At 44.0% G+C, this 21,216-nt stretch overlaps 1 protein-coding gene across 2 annotated transcripts in view; it reads left to right on the top strand.

Moving 5' to 3' along the window:
* Window positions 1–21,216, top strand: part of KHDRBS3 (KH RNA binding domain containing, signal transduction associated 3) — a 152,542-nt gene that overhangs the window by 729 nt on the left and 130,597 nt on the right. The gene's annotated exons all lie outside the window — the stretch shown is intronic.

Raw genomic sequence — 21,216 nt, 5'->3', positions numbered from 1 at the left:
TTGGAGGAGCAGGGCCCGCTGTCCCGGTTCCCTCTTCATTCCTCTCTCTCTCTCTCTTTCTCTCGCGGGTCCGGGCTCTCGCCGCCCTCCCCGGGGGTGGGCAGCTCACACCTAGCCTTGCAGGCCGGCCCTTGGAGAGTCATCGGGGGGCGGGAAGAGACCCACGCAGGAGAGTCTGCTTCTTGACTTGCCTGTCCTCTCTCTGGGAGGCTCTGGGTGGGTCACCCTCACTGGGGGCCCGCTCGGAGTTGAGAACACTGGCCAAGGAGCCTTTGCTGCTTGTACCATTTTAGCGCGCCTCCGGCCAGCTCAGGGCGTGAGCCGCCCCGGGAAGTACCGGACGCGGGGTGCCCCGGCGTACGGAGGCGTGCCCGCCCAGGACGGCGTTCCCTGGCTTGTTCCTTCTCCAGCTTCCCGAGTAATCTGCCGGGATGGACGGTAAATGAAGCCCGCCTTCCCCAGAGCGGTGTCCTTCATCCCCTCCTGGATCTGGAATGCGTGTTTCAGATAAAGATGGGTTTGGGACCCGCTGGTATGCTTTTTCTCTGGGTGATGGCACAGACCATCCGGCACAGGTTATCCGGTCAGATCTGTTACCTTTTGCACGAATCACTGTGCCTTGAGGGTCTGTGGTTCCCGACTCAGCCGGGTCTGCTAATCTTCATGCTGACCCTGGCTTTTTTATTGTTGAAAGTGGAAGATGAGGCAGACATATTCTATTTGAATATAGGTGTCTATATTTTACAATAGCGACCTCCGGTATTGGCCTATTGCAACCCGTTCTTCCTAGTAGGGTGTGTGTGTGGTCGAGTGAGGGTCTTGGTGGAGGGACTGACTGACTGCAAGAATTTAAGCTTGATATTTAATTTGTTGAACAGAGATGGGTTCACTGAGCTTTCCCATTTTAATTGTAGGCTTATTTTTATTTCTTTAATAAAACGGGCTTGTGAAAAAGTAATGGCTATGCGTTGCAGAAAGCGAATTTTAAGTTTTATTGCCATGCTCTTGTGAGCAGTTGGGTTTGTACTCCTCTCTCTTTGTGATTTACATATATCTTTTGTTGCCTGCTGGGCTGTCATCTCTATGAAAGAAATTTCTTTGTACGTTGTGTGAGATCATTGGCATTAGAAATATTCTGGATTGTGGAATGAAGTGTATTTTTCTGAATAAAGAAGCTGAGTCAAAGTTAGGTTGTACTCAATTAAAGAAGCAGTTTTAACAAAAGTGTAGTAAGTTATCTTATTTTGAAAGTCAGAACTAATTTTCTGTGCCAGGTTACTGTGGCATTCATTCGCTAATACATTTGGAATTCTTTTGGTTTCTTTGTTTTTACCTGTGGTAATTGCTTCCAATTATTTGAAACAGATCTTGGGCAATGTTGCCATTTAGTTTTTTTTTTTTTTTTTAGGTGTTAAACCTGATTACCTTACTTTTTCATCAAAAATGTAATTCTTGCAAGAGGTACATTTCTTACATTGAACAGTTAGGGAAGTAACTTATTCAGATGTTCTTATTACTGTTAATTTAGATTTCTTCAGACTGAAATGTTTTCCCCTTAAATCACAGTCTGCTTTCTGGAATGCAGAGCTCTATCATTTAAAATATTAATTATGCTGTTACGTAACTCCAGAATTACAAGTGGCATTTCTGAAACACGGTGTCTTAAATCTGAATCGATTATTATAAAGCTTTGATTTTAAATCTGATAATCATTTTGTGATTGACTACCAAGAGCATTTTTATTCTTTTTTTAATCTGTATTTTTGACTATTTCCCTCTAAAGGGAGGCATCTGTTTTTCAGATGAATCTTGATACTAGGATGCGTATTCAGGCACTAACTTATAAATGGTAATGGGTCACACCTTTATTTTATTATGGAGTGGCCTGTGATAAGTAGACTTGATGCTTAACATCACCAAATGCTGTCAGTACCTTTGCATAGTGTTCTCAAGTTTCCCAGGCTCTTTGAGGCACAGCTGTCTGCTTGTGTTCTCACACTCAGCCCTAGTGAGGCAGACGTTGATGTCTCTGTTTTTCAGGGGAGGCAGCTGGCAGGTGACTGAGATAGGTGAGTCTGAACTCAGGTCTTTGGTCTCATAAGGCCATTGTTCTCCACACTCAGACTTTCTCCAAAAGACGGCACTGAGACACTTCACAGATGGGAATTTAAAACCCTGCCAAAGCCAATAGAACTAATATGCTTGTTTCCTGTTGACTTCCTGTTGATTTTCTAAAGACATTTGTTTCTGTGCTTGTCTAGTGGTCTTCTTTGAAGAAACAAGCTTTCATGGTAGATATTTCCTACAGGATTCTAGTCAAGAGGCATTTTTGAGTTAAAGCCCTTTGGGGACCAATATATGATTTTAGTAATCAACACGGTGTGATAGTGTTGATAAATGAGGTGTGTTCATTTTTTAAAAAATTGGCATTTGTAAACACTGATAGCTGAATTACCTTTTTTTTTTCTCTAATTATATTCCAAGTAAGAACTTGAGCTGGAATCACAAGATATATACTTCAATGCTAACATAGGTTGGTTTTTACACTTTTTCCAGGCTTATTCTTCCTAGTGGGCATTAATTCTTGGCTTTTATTGCAATTTTCTCAGGATAAATTTTCCTTCTTCCCACCCCCTCAAATATTGAATGCTCTTGTTTCTCTGCCAAAAATAACACGTGATGTTTACTTGATGTTAAAACTAAATCAAATAAAATAAACTTTTTTTTAAATCCCCACCTCCATTGCCTGTAGAGTGAGTTGACATTGCAGTTTCTTGCCAAGGAGGTTAATTGGAGATGAAAGTTGCATTCCGTGTTTTATATTATGTTTGCTACTAGGGGATGTGCTGACTCTTACTAAAAACATCTTCAGAAATGTCTTACGCATTATAATTTAATCCAGTTCTTTGGTCTTGCATTGGATGGTTTTCAGTCCAAGCCAAGTAACCATTAAATAAGATTACATAACCCTGTATTTTTAATTATCTGATATAATATATGGATTGGTGGCTGGTTCATTGCCAAGTTATATTTAGTGGTTGGTTACAAGAGGAAGTGGAGCAGAAGATTCCAGATTATGGTGGTCTGTCCAGTGGAGAAGGAAATAGCAACCCACTCCAGTATTCTTGCCTAGAGAATCCCATGGGTAGAGAAGCTTGCTGGGCTACCATCCATAGGGTCGCACAGAGTTGGACACAACTGAAGTGACTTAGCATGCACGCATGCGTTAATGTCCAGATAAATTTCTTTGTTGGTGTTTCAAAATAAGTGTTTTCATATTACATCAGTTTCTCTTAATAATGAGAATCTTAGCATTACTTAGGATACACGTGTGGGATAAACATATGTGAAGGAAGGATCATTATTTTGCCTTATGTGCTTCTCTTTGTACAACAAAGCTCGATGACTTAAGAGTTTCACTTTGGGGGACCCTTTCTGGAAATTGTTTTGGTTGCTTATGTGTTGTCAAGAGTGTAAAGTAGGAGAAGAATGAGAGCGAAGGTTGCAGAATTCCATTTATCTGTGGTGCCTTCATGCCATAGCGTGCACTTCTCTGTTTCATTCAGGGAAAAGTGTGGTTATTTAGTTTCTGATATTTTCTTAGGCTTATCAGGTTTTGCTTTTTGTAAGAAAATGGATGGAATGACTCACATATTTACTCTTTGACTCACATATTTAGATAAGTCATTTTCTATAGTGTTATGACTCAGAAGGATCCAGTGATGGTCAGTTGCAGTGTTTTGGTATCCAGACACTAGTAGCAGGTTTATTGAGAACCTACCTCGCAGGGTGTTTTTGCTGGTCCTGGACTGAGAGAGGGAAAAATTTCCGCCTCTACTCCTGAGGAATATCTGCTCTCTTCTGCATCAGATTGAGAGTGGGCTTTAAGTGTTTAGATGCCCTCTCCTTTCCAGAGGAATGTCTTATTAGCCTTCAACTGTCCTTTTGAACTATTTTGTGACAAGGTGGTTTAGATTTAACTCTCGTTCTAGAAGCATTTACTAGGTACTTCTCCACACTCAGCCCTGTCTATAATCTTAATACTGAGAACAGACCAAAATGTAGAGACTTTTAGCCCAATATATCACTTGTAGAAATGGAGATTCCAACAGTGACTTACCCAGAGTGACATACTGACAGAATGTCCGAGGGGATGTTCAAGCTTTGTTGTTTTCCACATCACACGGACCTTTGGACGTATGAAGGGTCAAACTGTGATGATAAAGGTAGTTAATGACAGAAGGGGGATTAAAACTCTGGCCTTTTATGTGCAGTTTGTTCTTGTCTCTCTAGCTTGTGCTGGAATTGAAAGATGAGTTATATAGCATCCATTGTTATATTGATGCTTTATCCTTCAAGTTTTTTTTCCTCCAAGTTTCCTCCCTCCATGGGCTAGAGTGCCTGTTTCTGGTCCTGAAGCAGGTGGTGCCTAACTCTCTGATGGGGTGATAGTCATCACAATGTGGTATTTGGATCTCTGTCTTCCCTGGAGAGTGTGAGCTGTTCGGGAGGTAAGGCTTGGTCTTAACCTATCTTTGTGTCTTCAGAATCTCATATGGTTCTTGGTCTGTAGCCCTTGTAAACTCCAGTCTTCGTTTCAGTGTTGTTTTAATTCTCATAAAGGTAGAAGAATCAGAAAGTATTTGGAGTTTGGCAGTCCTTAAGGCCTTTGCTTTTTACCACTTTAGAGACCTGGCTGAGTAGGGGTAGGAGGAAGTCCCCAACAGGTGTGCAGGCAGGCACGGGAGGGGTTTCTAAGTGAATTGCAGTGTTGAATAAGCAGGAGAGCATCCCAGGGCTCACCCCATGGGGTGGGCTGTAGGGGTCCTTCTCAGGAGGTGAGGAGATCTTATCAGATCTGCTTGGAATCCTGTGATTATTTACTTTTATTCTTTCTTGAGGAACTTATTAGGCAGTGCATTCTAACATTGTTAGCTCTCCTTGCCTAAACTAATGAGATTTCTCATGACAGATTTAAACCAGAAGTTGGGTGACCCTCGTCACTTGCTGAATAAGCCTTACCTGAAGGAGTTAGTCTTCACTCTCAGATGCCACACAGACCCTCAAAGCTCAGGAGTAGTGGTGGTTGTGGATGGAACGCCAGCAGCAGTTTGGATGTCACCAGACCCTTTGCTTGTTGTCATCATTCCCCCTGAGTGGAGATAGAATGGCTTATGTGTTTTACCAAGAAACAGAAGTAGAGTGTTGGTGGCTTTGGGATAATGATCATAATCAGTTCAGTCGCTCAGTCGTGTGCGACTCTTGGCGACCCCACGAATCGCAGCACGCCAGGCCTCCCTGTCCATCACCAACTCCCGGAGTTCACTCATACTCACGTCCATCGAGTCAGTGATGCCATCCAGCCATCTCATCCTCTGTCGTCCCCTTCTCCTGCCCCCAATCCCTCCCAGCATCAGTCTTTTCCAATGAGTCAACTCTTCACATGAGGTGTCCAAAGTACTGGAGTTTCAGCTTTAGCATCATTCCTTCCAAAGAAATCCCAGGGCTGATCTCCTTCAGAATGGACTGGTTGGATCTCCTTGCAGTCCAAGGGACTCTCAAGAGCCTTCTCCAACACCACAGTTCAAAAGCATCAATTCTTCGGCGCTCAGCCTTCTTCACAGTCCAACTCTCACATCCATACATGGCTACTGGAAAAACCATGAAAGCTGCCAAATGGAGGGCCTCTGTGCCTGGTGCTTCCTGTGCGTTATCTCCAGTCCCCACAAGATCTTGGAAGGTAGCTGATTTTATCCCCTGCCTGTGTCCTTTGTTTTTTCAGATGAGGCATCTGAGGCTCTAAAGGATGCACAGTCCTCAGGCTGAACTTCTAAATCAAGCCATCTTGTGTTTTGATAAGGTACTTTAAGAAGAGACTCAAAGACAGAACCCAACATTGTTGTTTGTTTTTAAATAAGGGTTTCATTACAGTGAAAGCCAGTTAGGAAGTTCCCTTTGTGATGATGAATTTTTAAAAGAAGTTTCCCCAAATGTATTTTACTAAAAAGGCAAGCTCCCTTTTTTCCTATGTTCTCCAGCAGTACTTTGCAGTTTTTAGTAAGCATGCAAGGTAAGGAGTTTTACTTATGTATATTCTAGTAATCATGGATCAAGTAGGAAACCTTTCTGTATTGAAATAAGTCAATTCTTGATGAAACTCTCCTGTCTGTTAGAGACAGAGCTCTCTGTGTTTAAATACTTTCGCAGAAACAGTTGGTGTGATAGCAGGGATTTAGAGGCAGTTTATGGTATGTTTTAAAAATTCCCCATCTTTTAAAAATAGGCTCATAAAAGAAAAAAAAATCCCAAGAATATACAAGAACATAGTCCCACAGATAATGGTTTTAAAAGGCTCTGTGAAGGAAGTGGGGTATGTTTGAATATACTTGATTGCAATTGTCAATAATACTAGTTACTGTTTATCAAGAACCTTTTTGGGGTTAGGTGGTTTATGTACATGATTTCATTTAATTTTCTTAACAGTCTTGAAAGAGTATATCATTTTATCTTATATTGTAGATGAGGAAGCTGAGGGCAGGGAGGTTAAATAATTTGCATAATGTCAGACAGCTAATAAGTGGTAAGCCAGGATTCAGATCTTTATCTACCCCCTGCAGAGTGCTGTGTGCTCCAGCAGAGGTGGGGGCTTTCCTTGGGGCTGGGCTTTCCTGTTGACTTTCCTGGGAGAACCTCGGCCATGCAGCTCTCAAAGTGAGCTGCCTGGCACTGGCCTGGCGTTCTGTGAGCAGGGCAGACTACAGCCGGCAGGTAGTGCAGTGACCGTGCGGGGTAGGAGCTGCGTGACCACAGGCAGCGTGGAAAGTCTGGCGGATGCCTTTACATGGGAAACGGCACTGCTTCACAGGGTAGAGCTGCCAGAGGAGTCATGTGATTCTGGCAGGTGACGACTTTCTAGGCTGTGACCCTGTACCAGTTCCTTAGCTTCCTGGAGCCGAAGTTTCTCGTCTGTAACGTTGGAGACCTTATACCTCCTCTGTGAGGTGGCCGTTTTCGATGGCATGTAAGTACCATGTCCTGAACAAACATTACCTGCTCGTTTCACAGAATTGCCCGAGACAGGTGTGTGCATACAGGCATCACTTTCCAGACATAAAGTATATAATAATAACTCAATGCATAAATCATCCAGTCTCCTTCCTCAGGGTAATTTTATGTTATTAAAATGATTTTAGTTTTCCAATCCTGGAGATACTGAAGGGGAAACTCATTCTTTAGGAAGCCTCTTTCATTAATATCATGTACAAAATTAGCAGCAGCTCTGACTGGTTTTTATTATGCTAGTCAAGACGCAGCACCTGAGGCTCCCATTAACAAATGAGGCTTCCATAAACAGATTTATGACTGCACATCTTAAAACATGTCTGGACGCTCAGCAGCCGCTCTCCACAGGCACAGGGTATCTTGCTCTGAATTGGTAAGCTGTAAATTTCTGTAATTTTTTGCATTTCCATAATTTTTCGCCAATCAGCCCCTGCTGCTATTTTAAGAACTTTAAAAGGTGTTCTTGGCATATTTTTGATGTTCTTCCTTGGTGTGATAAAGAGTTGTGAGTGTGTGAGAGCTCTCTTTTTGATGTGAATCTTACACTTGGGGTCACTATTGGTTCACGCGCCATGGAGAAATTGTAATGCAGAGGAGAGGGGACGGCTTCCATCCTGTCATTTTCCCTTGTTCTCCGGCTACTTCAGTTACTTGGCGCCCCTGTGCCCTGCTCTTCTTCCACTAGATGGCGCTCCGTATAGCCCAGTCACCCTCTGCATCCGCACAGAGGGCTTCATCTGAGCCAGTGTTAGTCTTGATCCATCATCAAGCTTGCGTTGCTTTGATATTCATGTACTGATACTAATCTTCCACATTGCTGATGTTTTAAGAGGCATACTCTCTAGCCAGCATTTTCAGAGCATCGAGATCAGTTTCTGTTTTGTGCCTAAGGTGCGCCTGGCATTGCTGCAAGGCCCTTTCTCATACATCACCTCCTTTAGTCCTGGAGGCTGCCTTGGGAAGCAGTTTTGCTGTTGTCATTCTACAGGTAAAGAAATGGAGGCTGGGGAGCTATATAACTTGTTCAGGGTCATGCAGCTAACTTGCAAAAACATTTTTTGGAGGAAAGTTTTGGGATAGTTTGACTTACGGCTGTTGGACATTGTGCTCTGTTGATTTTGTTGGGGAGGACTATAGTGCTGATGGTGATTTGCATTGGCATGTAGAAGTCAAATCCGTTGTGTGAGGAAGCAAACAGTGGCAGCCAGAGCTTTGTCAGCTGGTGTGGACGCTGCTGCTTCCTTCTGCTTCTTTTGTCTCTTAACTCCTGTGGGCCCCCAGGTACAAAGCCATGGGGAACTTTGAACAAAGCTCTGATTCTGCTTTCAGTAATTTTAGCTGAAATATTAGATCGAGTCCATAGGAACTGAAAAATTTGTACTGAAGTTTCAACTCCATTCATTAATTTAATATTTGTTGAGTATCTGCCCTTCTGAATTGAACTGTTTGTTCTGAGCCAGTTATTTCTCTGAGCCTATGTTCCTTTGTCTGCACATTGGCAGTAATGCCTGCCTTGTAGGTCACTGGGGAGAAATGACAATGATTTTGTATTTTCAAAACTTTATTAAAAATTTTTTAATGTATAGGATATAGGCATATTTTTATACCCAATATGAGATACTTATGCATTTATATTTATCTTCACTTTACATTATTTTTTCTATCTGAACTGCATGCATCAGGTCATGGTCACCAACTTGTGTAGTGGGTTAGCTGCCAGTCATTTTTTAGGGCTGGCTGACTGCTGCCACCTTGTGCCACCCCTGGCCCTTTCTTCTGGTTGCATGGGCTCAGCAAACACAAACAGAAGCTTAGAAAAATCTCTCTCACTTTTTGTAGGCTTCATTATGCAAACTGCAACTAACTAAAGATGATACTGAAATAAGATTCATATGAGTGGAAAAGGACACATGGTTAAGGACACAATTTTAAATCAGAGAGACCTGAGTTCACATCTTAGCTCTGCTGCTTCTCTGTGTTGTGACTGTAGATGTGTGAACCCCTCTCAGCCTCAGTTTCCATGATGAAGAAATGGGCATGAACAGTTAATAAAGCCTCTGAAGTTTTTGTGGGATTTCAGTGAGGTGTGTGAAGAGCTGTGTCATGTCTTGCATCTAATAAGTGCAGAATAAATGGTTGCTGTTGCAACCCTCCTCCTCCTCAGCACCCTCCTCCTCCTCAGCACCCTCCTCCTCCTCAGCACCCTCCTCCTCACCACCCTCCTCCTCACCACCCTCCTCTGCTGACCACCCTCCTCTGCTGACCACCCTCCTCCTCACTACCCTTCCTCCTCCTCACCACCCTCCTCCTCACCACCCTCCTCTGCTTACTACCCTCCTCCTGCTCCCCACCCTCCTCCTCACCATGCTCCTCCTCTTCTCCACCCTCCTCCTGCTCCCCACCGTCCTCCTCTCCACCCTCTTCTTCCTCCCCACCGTCTTCCTCCTCACCACCCTCCCCCTCCTCACCATCATCCTCCTCACCACCCTCCTCTTCATCACCACCACTATCATATTTTAATCAAAGAATCTGTCATCCAGTGGGGGAGATAAACGTGTAGGGGGAACAATTTTAAGAGTGTGTTAAGTGCTGTGGAAGAAGACATAGGGGCTTTAGGGGATCAGAATGACCTCTCTCATCTCAGGACCAAGCTAGGCTTTCTGGCAGAGGCTTTCTCAGAGAGGATTAGCTGGATTCAGAAATTGGAGGAAAGGACTTGGGCAGGGATAGGTAAAATTTCTGACTCCTCCAGGTTATTCATTCCTGTTTCCCATGTTTCCGTAGCATCTTCACATTCCTGCTTGCCGTTGTGTGCTGTGGTGGTTTATCTGTCTTCTTTAGTCTCCCCCTCCCATTTTACTTCCTGGTATTACAATTTTTATTTGAAAACAACTTTAAACTTACAGAGAGTTAAAAGAATAGTGCTAAAACCCCCTGTATACCCATTTATCTGGATTCAGCAGTTGTTTACATTTTCCCATATTTGGCTTTGCCATTCTGTCTATTTTCATAACTCATTTGAGAGTAAGGGGTGTGTGTGTGTTATCTATCTTTACCCCTGATACCTAAGTACCTTTGTATTTTCTGAGATTAAGGGCTGTCTCTGATATAACTGTGCTTACCAGCTAACAATGATGACAGAAGTTAGTCATCGTTTTGGTATTTTTATTATATAACTTATAGTCTATGTGCTATTCTTGCCAGTTGTTCCAGTTTTGTTTTTTATAGGATCAGAATCAAGACCACACATTGCATTTAGTTGTCAAGCATTTTAGTCTCTTAATTTGGAGCAGCTCCTCTGTCTTTTGCCTTTCATGGTATGCATATTTGAATACTACACAGGCCGGGTTTTTGTAGAGTCATTGTGGCTTGTCTGTTTCTTCACATTTAGATTCATGTTGTGCACTCTGTTCATACTGTTAAAGCCAGTGGAGGTGATGGAATTCCAGTTGAGCTATTTCAGATCCTAAAAGATGATGCTGTGAAAGTGCTACATTCAATATGCCAGCAAATTTGGAAAACTCAGCAGTGGCCACAGGACTGGAAAAGTTTTCATTCCAATCCCAAAGAAAGGCAATGCCAAAGAATGTTCAAACTACCACATAATTGCACTCATCTCACACACTAGCAAAGTAATGTTCAAAATTCTCCAAGCCAGGCTTCAACAGTACATGAACTGAGAACTTTCAGATGTTCAAGTTGGATTTAGAAAAGTCAAAGGAACCAGAGATCAAATTGCCAACATCTGTTGGGTCATCGAAAAAGCAAGAGAATTTCAGAAAAACATCTACTTCTGCTTTATTGACTACACAAAAGCCTTTGACTGTGTGGATCACAACAGACTGTGGAAAATTCTTAAAGAGATGGGAATACCAGACCACCTTACCTGCCTCCTGAGAAATCTGTATGCAGGTCCATATGGAACAACAGACTGGTCCCAAATTGGGAAAGGAGTATGTCAAGGCTGATATCGTCACCCTGCTTATTTAACTTATGTACAGAATACATCATGGGAAATGCCAGGCTGGATGAAGCACAAGCTGGAATCAACATTGCCGGAAGAAACCTCAGATATGCAGATAACACCACCCTTATGGGAGAGAGTAAAGAAGAACTAAGAGCCTCTTGATGAAAGTGAAAGAGTAGAGTGAAAAAGTTGGCTTAAAACTCAACATTCAAAAAACTAAGATCATCATGGCATCCAGTCCCATCACTTCATGGTACATAGATGGGAAAACAATGGAAACAGTGAAAGACTTTATTTTCTTGGGTTCCAAAATCAGTGCAGATAGTGACTGCAGCCGTGAAATTAAAAGATGCTTGCTCCTTGGAAGAAAAGCTATGACCAACCTAGACAGCATATTAAAAATAGAGACATTACTTTGCTGACAAAGGTCCATTTAGTCAAAGCTGTGATTTTTCCAGTAGTCACATATGAATGTGAGATTTGGACCATAAAGAAGACTGAGCGCTGAAGAATCGATGCTTTTGAAGTATGTTATTGGAAAAGACTCTTTGAGAGTCCCTTGGACTGCAAGGAGATCAAACCAGTCAGTTCTAAAGGAAGTCAGTCCTGAATATTCATTAGAAGGACTAGTGCTAAAGCTGAAACTCCAGTCACTACTTTGGCCACCTGATATGAAGAACTGGCTCCTTAGAAAAGACCCTGATGCTGGGAAAGATTGAAGGCAGAAGGAGAAGGGGACAACGACAGAAGATGAGATGGTTGGATGGCATCACCAATTTGATGGACATCAGTTTGAGCAAATTCTGGGAGTTGGTGAGGGACAGGGAGGCCTGGCGTGCTGTAGTCCATGGGGTCGCAGAGTCAGACACAACTGAGTGACTGAACTGTGCACTCTTAGCAGGAGTTCCACCAAGGTGATGGTGTGTCCTCCTCAATACGTCACAGCAGGAGGCACACAGTTTCAGTGTCACTTTATCCTGTCGTTATTGATGAGGCTGAGTTTTGTTCACTTGATGTAGGTGGTGCTGGTTTTGTCCCCTGTAAAGTTTACACTTCCCTTTTGTAATTAATTAGCACTTTTGTGGGGTGATGCTTTGAGACTGTGTAAATACTCCTTATTAAACTCTCCTTCACAAATTTTAGTACCCATTAATGTTTCTTACAGGAATTAATTATTACTGTGATGGTTGTAAAATGGTAATTTTTTCAGTCCGTCATTCTCTCTACATGTGTATTGGTTGACATTCTGCTGAAAGGGAACATTTTTATTTTTTTCTTTCCTTCTTTCATCTTCCCTACCCCTTGCCTGCACTCCATCAGTTATCTGTATACATTCAGTTGGTTGTAGTCCCTCACCGTTACTGTATAAAGTGAGGATGTTAATCGCTAAGTTGTGTCTGACTTTTTGCAACCCCATGGACTTTAGCCCGCCAGACTCCTCTGTCCATAGGATATTCTAGACAAGAAGACTGGAGTGGGTTGCTCTTTCTTTCTTCAGGGAATATTCCCGACCCAGCAATGGAACCCTCGTCTTCTGCACTGGCAGGCACAACCCTTTCTCTCAAATCCATAAAAAGTGGTCTTAAAGGTCTGTGTCTCAGAGCCCTTCATGGTTCTGTGGGGAGCCCTGGTCTGGTGAGAAAGTGGGAGATGGCTGTCTCCTTCCCCCTGGGCTTCTGTCCTCAGGTCCTGATGTGGCACACAGGACTTTGATTTGCTCGATGGATTTTACTCTGTGTTGTGGTTTTGAGTGTGAAAAGTACTCTTGAGGAAGTTATGCCTTGGTGGTGGCTCTGAGTCAGAGGCAGCTCTCCGGCCCCTCACCGAGAGAGTGTCCTGGTTCCGCCGGTCAGAGCGCGGGGAACAGAGCTGCTGCCCGCTCGCGTGGTCCGCAGTGAGGTCGGAGGGCGGGCAGCAGCGGGGGCCGGGCAGCTCAGAGCAGTGCGTGGGTTGTGTGCTCTCTGTCTCCTTGTCCTCTGTCAGGGCTTTGCTCCTGAAATGCTAGATGGGAGCACTGCCCTTGTTGATAGTGAACTCTCTGGGCTGAAGGCTCTTCATGTCTGAAACGAGCGCCAGGGGATCTGTGCCCTGCAGTCAGTGCCCTGTGCCCCGGAGGCCACTGGCCGCAGAGCATGGTCCTTGTTCCCGTCTCGTGGGGCCCAGCAGGGAGACGGGCCGCGGCCCAGCCCCCTCCCTGCCCTTACCCTCTCTGAGCTTTGGTCTAGAGACTGCCTGGGTTCCTGCCTGCGGGTCTTTGTGGTCCTGGGCCCCATGTTACCTGCAGCAAAGGATGTGGGACAGAAGGTAGTGTTGGGAGCTTTGGGAGCCAGTGTCTGGTAGGTGGGGCACTATCTGCTCCTCACGCTGAGGACTTTCAGAGCCTTGGGAAACCGCTGCCGGCTGCTGGGGAGGACCCTCAGGAGGAGGCCAGGAGGTGTGAGTTTCTCCCCGATGTCTCCACTGGGCTGGGGGGTGTCCACTTCTTGCTCAGGAAGGGTGGCACGCTCAGGCTGGGCTCAGGCCCGGGAGTCCTTCATCCTGCTTAAAGGGTTCTCAGCCCAGTGGGGAAGCAGCCAAATTAAAAGACATTTATATTGCAGGGTGGTGAGTGCTGTAATAAAGACCGCGTGGGGTCTTCCCTGGGACCAGGGCAGTTGGGAAGGCCCGGGGTGAGGCCTGATGTCGGGGAGACACACAGGCAGCCGTTCCTGCTCTAGCTGCTTCCTGCTGGTAAAGCAAGGCCTCGCTGCCTGTGAGGGCCCTCTCCTCCTCCACCCTCTCCTCCTAGGTGTTCCCCTCAGGCCCCAGTACAGCCCCACCTCTTCTCAGCCATGCCTGCCTTTGTCACACTCTGGATTAGAATGCTTTGTTGGGAGCTGTTTCTCCCATGGGCATCCCAGATTCCTACAGACAGAAAATCTGCCTTCTTGGCTCGGCTTCTTCCTCCAGTGCTGAGCGCAGGGCCTAGGAGACGGTCGGTGCTCAGAAAAGTGTCTGTAGGATGACTGGTCAGCTGGGCTCAGTTTCTTCTCTGCGTTAGGGTAGTGGATTCATGATTTCAGGATGCCTTGGTAAAGGAAAATGGAGAAAGGCTGTTGTTTTGCTTGAGTTTCTGGCTGCTGCTTTTGAGGGGAGCAGCTCCATCTCTTGGGCAGCTGGGACCATGTATGCACTGGCAGTGTGCACTCGAGCCTTGAGTCTGGGGCTCAGACCTGTGGGCCGCTTCCCTGGGCTGTTTAGGGATTTCCGGGTCTGGGCACATCCTTTGGCCTCCCTAAACACCAGCGCTTTAGTTTGTTGAGACAGTCGTGGCACTACCCACATCCCAGACTTCGTGTGAGCTTTCGGTGATAAGACACTGAGACTCCAGGCTTCTGAGCTGCTGCTGCTAAGTCGCTTCAGTTGTGGCCGACTCTGTGCGACCCCATAGATAGCAGCCCACCAGGCTCCCCCGTCCCTGGGATTCTCCAGGCAAGAACACTGGAGTGGGTTGCCATTTCCTTCTCCAATGCATGAAAGTGAAAAGTGCAAGTGAAGTCAGTCATGTCCGACTGTTAGTGACCCCATGGACTGCAGCCCACCAGGCTCCTCCGTCCATGGGATTTTCCAGGCAAGAGTACTGGAGCGGGGTGCCATTGCCTTCTCCGAGGCTTCTGAGCCCTAAGGCTTTATTCCCTGCTGAATTGCAAGTGCCCAGAACAGTGCCTGCCACCCAGCGGGCCCTCCGTGTTTGTTGAGTGAGTGACAGGGGAAAGCAGTTTCTTTCATCAGTCAGTCTGAAATATAAGGTGAAAGCAGCAGTGTATTAAGTGGGGCTAGAGGGGTCGGCAGGCGCTAGAGCATGCAAGGGCCCCGAATGGCTGAGGAGTGTGAATGCATTTTAAGGTTCTGGAGCACAGCTGAAGCATCAGTGCCGGACAATGTCATGGTCAGCTATGCATTTTAGAAAGTATTTGCTGAGCAGTGCAGGTTGAAAAGCTTTTGAATTATGTGAGTTCAGAGCTACAGGTGGTATTTCTAGATGTCGACTTTCATAAAAATGCGTTGCCTTGCACTTGAAGCCACAGAGGATGATGAGATCCTCTGGGAGATGATATCCCCCAGGGAGAGGGTGCCTGTGCAGGGTCGAAGGAGGAAAGGGCAGAGGATGGAATCTGTGCAGCCATGTCAACAGGAGGCTTGGGCAAAGGAGAAGAAACCCGCCATTCTTTCCTGTTCTTAAGGTGACTAGCTTCATAAAGGCCGCGTGATTCCATCAGTGTAAATTACACTTTAAAACGTTTATTTTACCCAAACGTACACATGTAAGAATTAAAGATTTTAAAATTTAATAAAAAAAAAAAAAAAAAAAAAAAAAAAAATAAAACGTTTATTTTAAAAGCCTTTTTCACATGTGATGTGTTTCAAATAGAAATCTTAAAAATTTGTCCCTCCTGGTGATTCTGAAGCCAAGTAGGGTCTCCGTAGGCTTCGCGAACCCTAAGTGATAGAGTGTGGAGGAGCCTCGGGAAACGTGGGGGGGGGGGGGGTCAGTATGTCGGAGGCTTGTCTGTCTGCCGCCCTGGCTCCTGACCACACATCTTCCGGATTGACTCAGGGCTGGTTTACGCTTTCCAGGAGACTTTAAAGGCTATGCTTTGCGGCTTCTGGTTCTCACCAGGTAGACATCACTGCTCTCTGAGATTGTTGTGTTGCTACATTTGCAGATGGTGGTAGCTCCGGATTCCACCCTGAGTGTGAGTCCTGCATTCTGACCAAGGTTCCCCAGGCCTCAGGGCTCCCTGGGGACTTAGGCTGAGTAGCAGACAGCCTTCCAGGCAGCCTTCCAGGCTCTGATCATAGTGAAAGAACTCTGGCCACAGAACTTTGGCACGTGACCCTTTGGCAGGCAATTGTTTTGGCCCCAGCACCTTTCACTTAGGATTCAGGCAGGAGCAGACCAGCTTCTCTGCCTCTCTCTGGCTCACGTCATTCTTATCTGGGCTTCTGCATGGTTGGCAAGAGCCTCAGCCAAGATGGGTAGCCCTGTGGGGCTTTCTTACTGCCGCAGCTATATGGTAAAGTGGGCCCTGAAAGGAGAGTGGAAGGAGAAAAGCCCAGAGGTCCCCCTTTCCAGAGGATGGTTTTTAGCTTCATTTCCCAGCCCCCTGAGGCCTTGTCTTCCTGTGCTGTATCCCAGGCGGGGTGACAGGGGTCCCAGAGCCCCCACTTGAGCCTCGGTTCTTTCCACTGGTAATGCTGTTACAGGCTTTGGAGAGGACAGCACGGATCCTTGGTGTCCCCAAGACATTTGGGTATGTCACTGACATACCTGATGTTTTGTTTTTCAGTTCCTTTGCCTTCAGATTATAGTAAGAATTAGTAAAGTGTCAGTTCATGTTTCAGATTTCATTTCATTTTAAAGCTGTCAGTTCCTACTCCGTTAACCTTAAAAAAAAATAAAACCCCCCAAAAAACCCTTCCCCGGTATAATTTTGCCTTCTGTTTGAAAATTTCAGTAGCAAACTTTTCTAAGTACCTTGAATTGGTTTCCTTATTTGAAGAGAAGATATTGGTCTCTACCGTTATCACATATACATAAAGAAAAAGTATTTCTTCTGGTTAAACAAAATCACAATATTTAGTATAGGTTTTAAACCATGAATTTTCCCTTGAAACTTACCATGTAGTGTTCTTGAAGCTAGCCCAGTTCCCAAGGGAAATGCATACTATGTCTTGTTTTTGTTTTGTTCAGTTGCTCAGTTGTGTTTGACTCTTTGTGACCCCATAGACTGCAGCACGCCAGGCTTCCCTCTCCTTCACAATCTCCTGGAGTTTGCTCAGACCATGTCCATTGAGTCACTGATGCCATCCAACCATCTCATCCTCTGTCATCCCCTTCTCCTGCCCTCAATCTTTCCCAGCATCAGGGTCTTTTCCAATTAGTCAGAGCTCCTCACATCAGGTGGCCAAAGTGTTGGAGTTTCGGCTTCCACATCAGTCCTTCCAGTAAGTTTTCAGGACTGACTTCCTTTAGGATTGACTGATATGATCTTGTGTTACTTAGATTCTTAGTTTATTTATTTGGCTGCACCAAACTTCAGTTGTGGCACATGGGCTTTATCAGTTGGGGTGTGTGGGATCTAGTTCCTTGACCAGGGATTGAATCTGGGTCCTCTACATTGGGAGTGCAGAGTATTAACCACTAGACACCAGGGAAGTCCTTTGCTTAGTTTAATAAAGATTCTACTCTCACTGTTTCTTTTAACCTTAGGTTCTTCTTTGCTGTACATTGTATCTTACTTATATTATTTTACATTGTTGGGCCAGAATGTTAACAAGTCAGTTTATATTTCAGTATCTTCTAAGTTCTTTCATGGCAGGGGCCAGGAATCAAGCCCTGTTAGGATCACTCATTCAATACAGATCCGTTGGAAGTGATTTTCTTAAGTCATCGTTTTAAGATGAAGTGCATCTATCTGCATAGAGAAAACAAAAACAATCTGCTTTTTCCTTTTTCAGTTTTCTGATTCATATGTCACTCCAGTACTCTTCCCTGGAAAATCCTATGGATGAGGAGCTTGGTAGGCTACAGTCCATGGGGTCGCAAAGAGTAGGACACGACTGGGCGACAACACTTTACATTAAAATTGAAAAACTGGACAAGAGAGTGCATTAGTTTTGTATGTCTGCTGGGACACATGGCTGCACATTTGTTTGCTTCATTATTTTATAGTTCTGAAGGTGACATGTTTGGAATGGGTCTCACTGGGCTGGAGTCAGGGTATCAGCAACTGTCTCTTCTGAGGCTCTCTCCTGCTTTCCTCATCTGTCTTTAAGATCGTGATTATATTTGGCTCGCCTGGATAATTCAGGATAATCTTCCCATTTTAAGGTCAGCTGATCAGTAACATTAGTTTTCTCTGTAACCACTAATCCTCCTTTGCCTGCAACTTAAATTCTCTGGTTCTGGAAATCAGGATGTGGGCATCTTTGGGGGGTGGGGTCACTATTTTGTCAACCACTGGAGGGATTGGAGAGGCAGCAGAAACTGATGTTTATCAAGTAGTGAGTATAGCTTCAACATGGTTTTAGGGATTTTCATGTATTAGGGCATTATCTCAAATTATACATCAGGGGTTTTAGAGATGTTAAAATAACTTATTTGTGTCATGTAATTATTAATAATAATGAGGTATTTTGTTGAGTTCTTGCTAAGTGTCATATACTGTGTCAGGAGATTTACAGAGCATATTTTTCTCAATTCTGAGTACAGCCCTCTGAGATGAATCTGCGATGAATGGCATAAATTTCACTTTATACATGAGAAAACAGGCTTCCATGGAACTGTGATTGGCTCAGTGTTACATGGCAAGCTTGAACTGAAGGCTGTGGACTTTGTCAGTCTGATTCCCAAGCTCATATTCTTTCTGTTAAATTACTCCTCAGTTACCGTTCCTCCCATCTATTTTCCATATTGTTTCATACATTATTTAATCTTTGCAGCAGCCTTCTACAGATAAATGGGCTTCCCTGGTGGCTCAGACAGTAAAGAATCTGCTTGTGATGCAGGAGACTGGGGTTCAGTGCCTGGGTCAGGAAGATGGCCTTCTCTTAATACCTCTAGTTTATATATAATGAAACTGAGCCTGAGAAAGAGTAAAGCCAAGCTCTGTTTTGACTAAAAATCTGTGCTCTTTTTTGATGCCATAAAAGGTGTATCTTGTTTGCAGGTTTTTGTTTCAGTCATACATATTCAACATGATCACTTGAAATAATTTCATAAAATATGAGAAAAATATAGAGAGAAAACAATGAAAAATAATTGATGCAATAGTAATTAAATAAAGACTGCCCAAAGAGCACAAGGTTATATGTCAAAAGTAGGGCTGAAAAGTGCTTGGTTTATACTGACCCTGATGCTCAGTGGCATGAAATAAAAATAAACTAGGACTTGATTCAGAAATTTGTTTCAACTAATGTTTGTGGTAGACTGAGCAGTGGCCCCCAGATATGTCCATACCCTAATTTTCAGAACTTGTGAATGCTACCTTAAATGGCAAAAGAGACTTTGTAGATACGATTGAGTTAAAGACCTTGAGGTGGAGGAGATATCCCTGGTCATCTGGGTGGGCCCAGTATGATCGGCACTGGTCCTTACAAGAGAAGTGTGGAGGAGGGGTCAGAAATAGAAGACCGTGTAAACAGACTGGGGTGGTGTGGCCACAGCCAGAAGTACTGGCAGCTTCTGGAAGACGGGAGGGACAAGGAAATGGATTCTCCCTTGGAGTCTCCAGAAGAAATGCTGCCTGCGTGTGCCCATTTTAGACTCTGGCTTTCACTACTGTAAGGTAATACATTATAAGCAAGAAGCCAGTAAACTGGTGACAGTTTGTTACAGTGGCAATGCAAAACTAATAAAATTTCCTTAAATAATTATGAACTGCTTAACCAAAGAACAGTTGGGGACTTTAATACGTTTTTTAAATAATGGGTGCAAAACTAGGCAGAAAATTGGTAAGGAAATAGAAGACGTGAACACCACCACTGTATGCTGACTAGACTTAGAAAGCATTTATAGAACATGCAGGAACTATCAGATTTTTCTGAAGTGCACCTGGAATATTCTCTAGGACAGACCATATGCTAGTCCATAAAACCAGCCTCAGCATATTTTAAAGAATGTAAATCATGTAGAGGACTCAGCATTCAATATGCCAGCAAATTTGGAAAACTCAGCAGTGGCCACAGGACTGGAAAAGGTCAGTTTTCATTCCAATCCCAAAGAAAGGCAATGCCAAACAATATTTAAACTACTGCACAATTGCACTCATCTCACATGCTAGCAAAATAATGCTCAAAATTCTTCAAGCTAGGCTTCAACGGTACATGAACCTAGAACTTTCAGATTTCAAGTTGGCTTTAGAAAAGGCAGAGAAACCAGAGATCAAATTGCCAATATCCATTGGGTCATCAAAAAAGCAAGAGAATTTCAGAAAAACATCTACTTCTGCTCTATTGACTACACCAAAGCCTTTGACTGTGTGGATCACAACAAACTGGAAAATTCTTAAAGAGATGGAAATACCAGACCACCTTATCTGCCTCCTGAGTAATCTGTATGCAGGTCAAGAAGCAACAATTAGAGCCAGACATGGAACAACGGACTGGTTCCAAATTGGAAAAGGAGTATGTCAAGGCTGTATATTGTCACTCTGCTTATTTAACTTACATGCAGAGTACATCATGGGAAATACTGGGCTGGATGAAACACAAGCTGGAATCCAGATTGCCGGGAGAAATATCAATAACTTCAGATATGCAGATAATACCACACTTATGACAGGAAGCAAAGAAGAGCTAAAGAGTTTCTTGATGAAAGTGACAGAGGAGAGTGAAGAAGCTGGCTTAAAACTCAACATTCAAAAAACTAAGATCATGGCATCTGGTCCTATCACTTCATGGCATGTAGATGGGGAAACAGTGGAAAGAGTGACAGACTTTATTTTCTTGGGCTCCAACATCACTACAGATAGTGACTGCAGCCATGAAATTAAAAGACACTTGCTCCTTGGAAGAAAAGCTATGACAAACCTAAACAGCATACTAAAAAGCAGAGAAATTACTTTGCCAATAAAGGTCCATCTAGTCAATGCTATGGTGTGGATGTGAGAGTTGGACCATAAAGAAGGCTGAGTGCCAAAGAATTGATGCTTTTGAACTGTAGTGTTGGAGAAGACTCTTGAGAGTCCCTTGGACTGCAAGGAGATCAAACCAGTCCATCCTAAAGGAAATCAATCCTGAATATTCATTAGAAGGAATGATGTTAAAACTGAAGCTCCAATACTTTGGCCACCTGATGTGAAGAGTTGACTCATTTGAAAAGACCCTGACCCAGCAATCCCACTGCTGGGCATACACACCGAGGAAACCAGAATTGAGAGAGACACATGTACCCCAATGTTCATCGCAGCACTGTTTATAATAGCCAGGACATGGAAACAGCCTAGATGTCCATCAGCAGATGAATGGATAAGAAAGCTGTGGTACATATAAACAATGGAGTATTACTCAGCTGTTAAAAAGAATACATTTGAATCAGTTCTGATGAGATGGATGAAACTGGAGCCAATTATACACAGTGAAGTAAGCCAGAAAGAAAAACACCAATACAGTATACTAACACATATATATGGAATTTAGAAAGA

This window comes from Capricornis sumatraensis, chromosome 11 (genome assembly GCF_032405125.1).
Source record: "Capricornis sumatraensis isolate serow.1 chromosome 11, serow.2, whole genome shotgun sequence".
Taxonomy (NCBI): Eukaryota; Metazoa; Chordata; class Mammalia; order Artiodactyla; family Bovidae; genus Capricornis; species Capricornis sumatraensis.
This window is presented reverse-complemented; position numbering and strand designations above follow the sequence as displayed.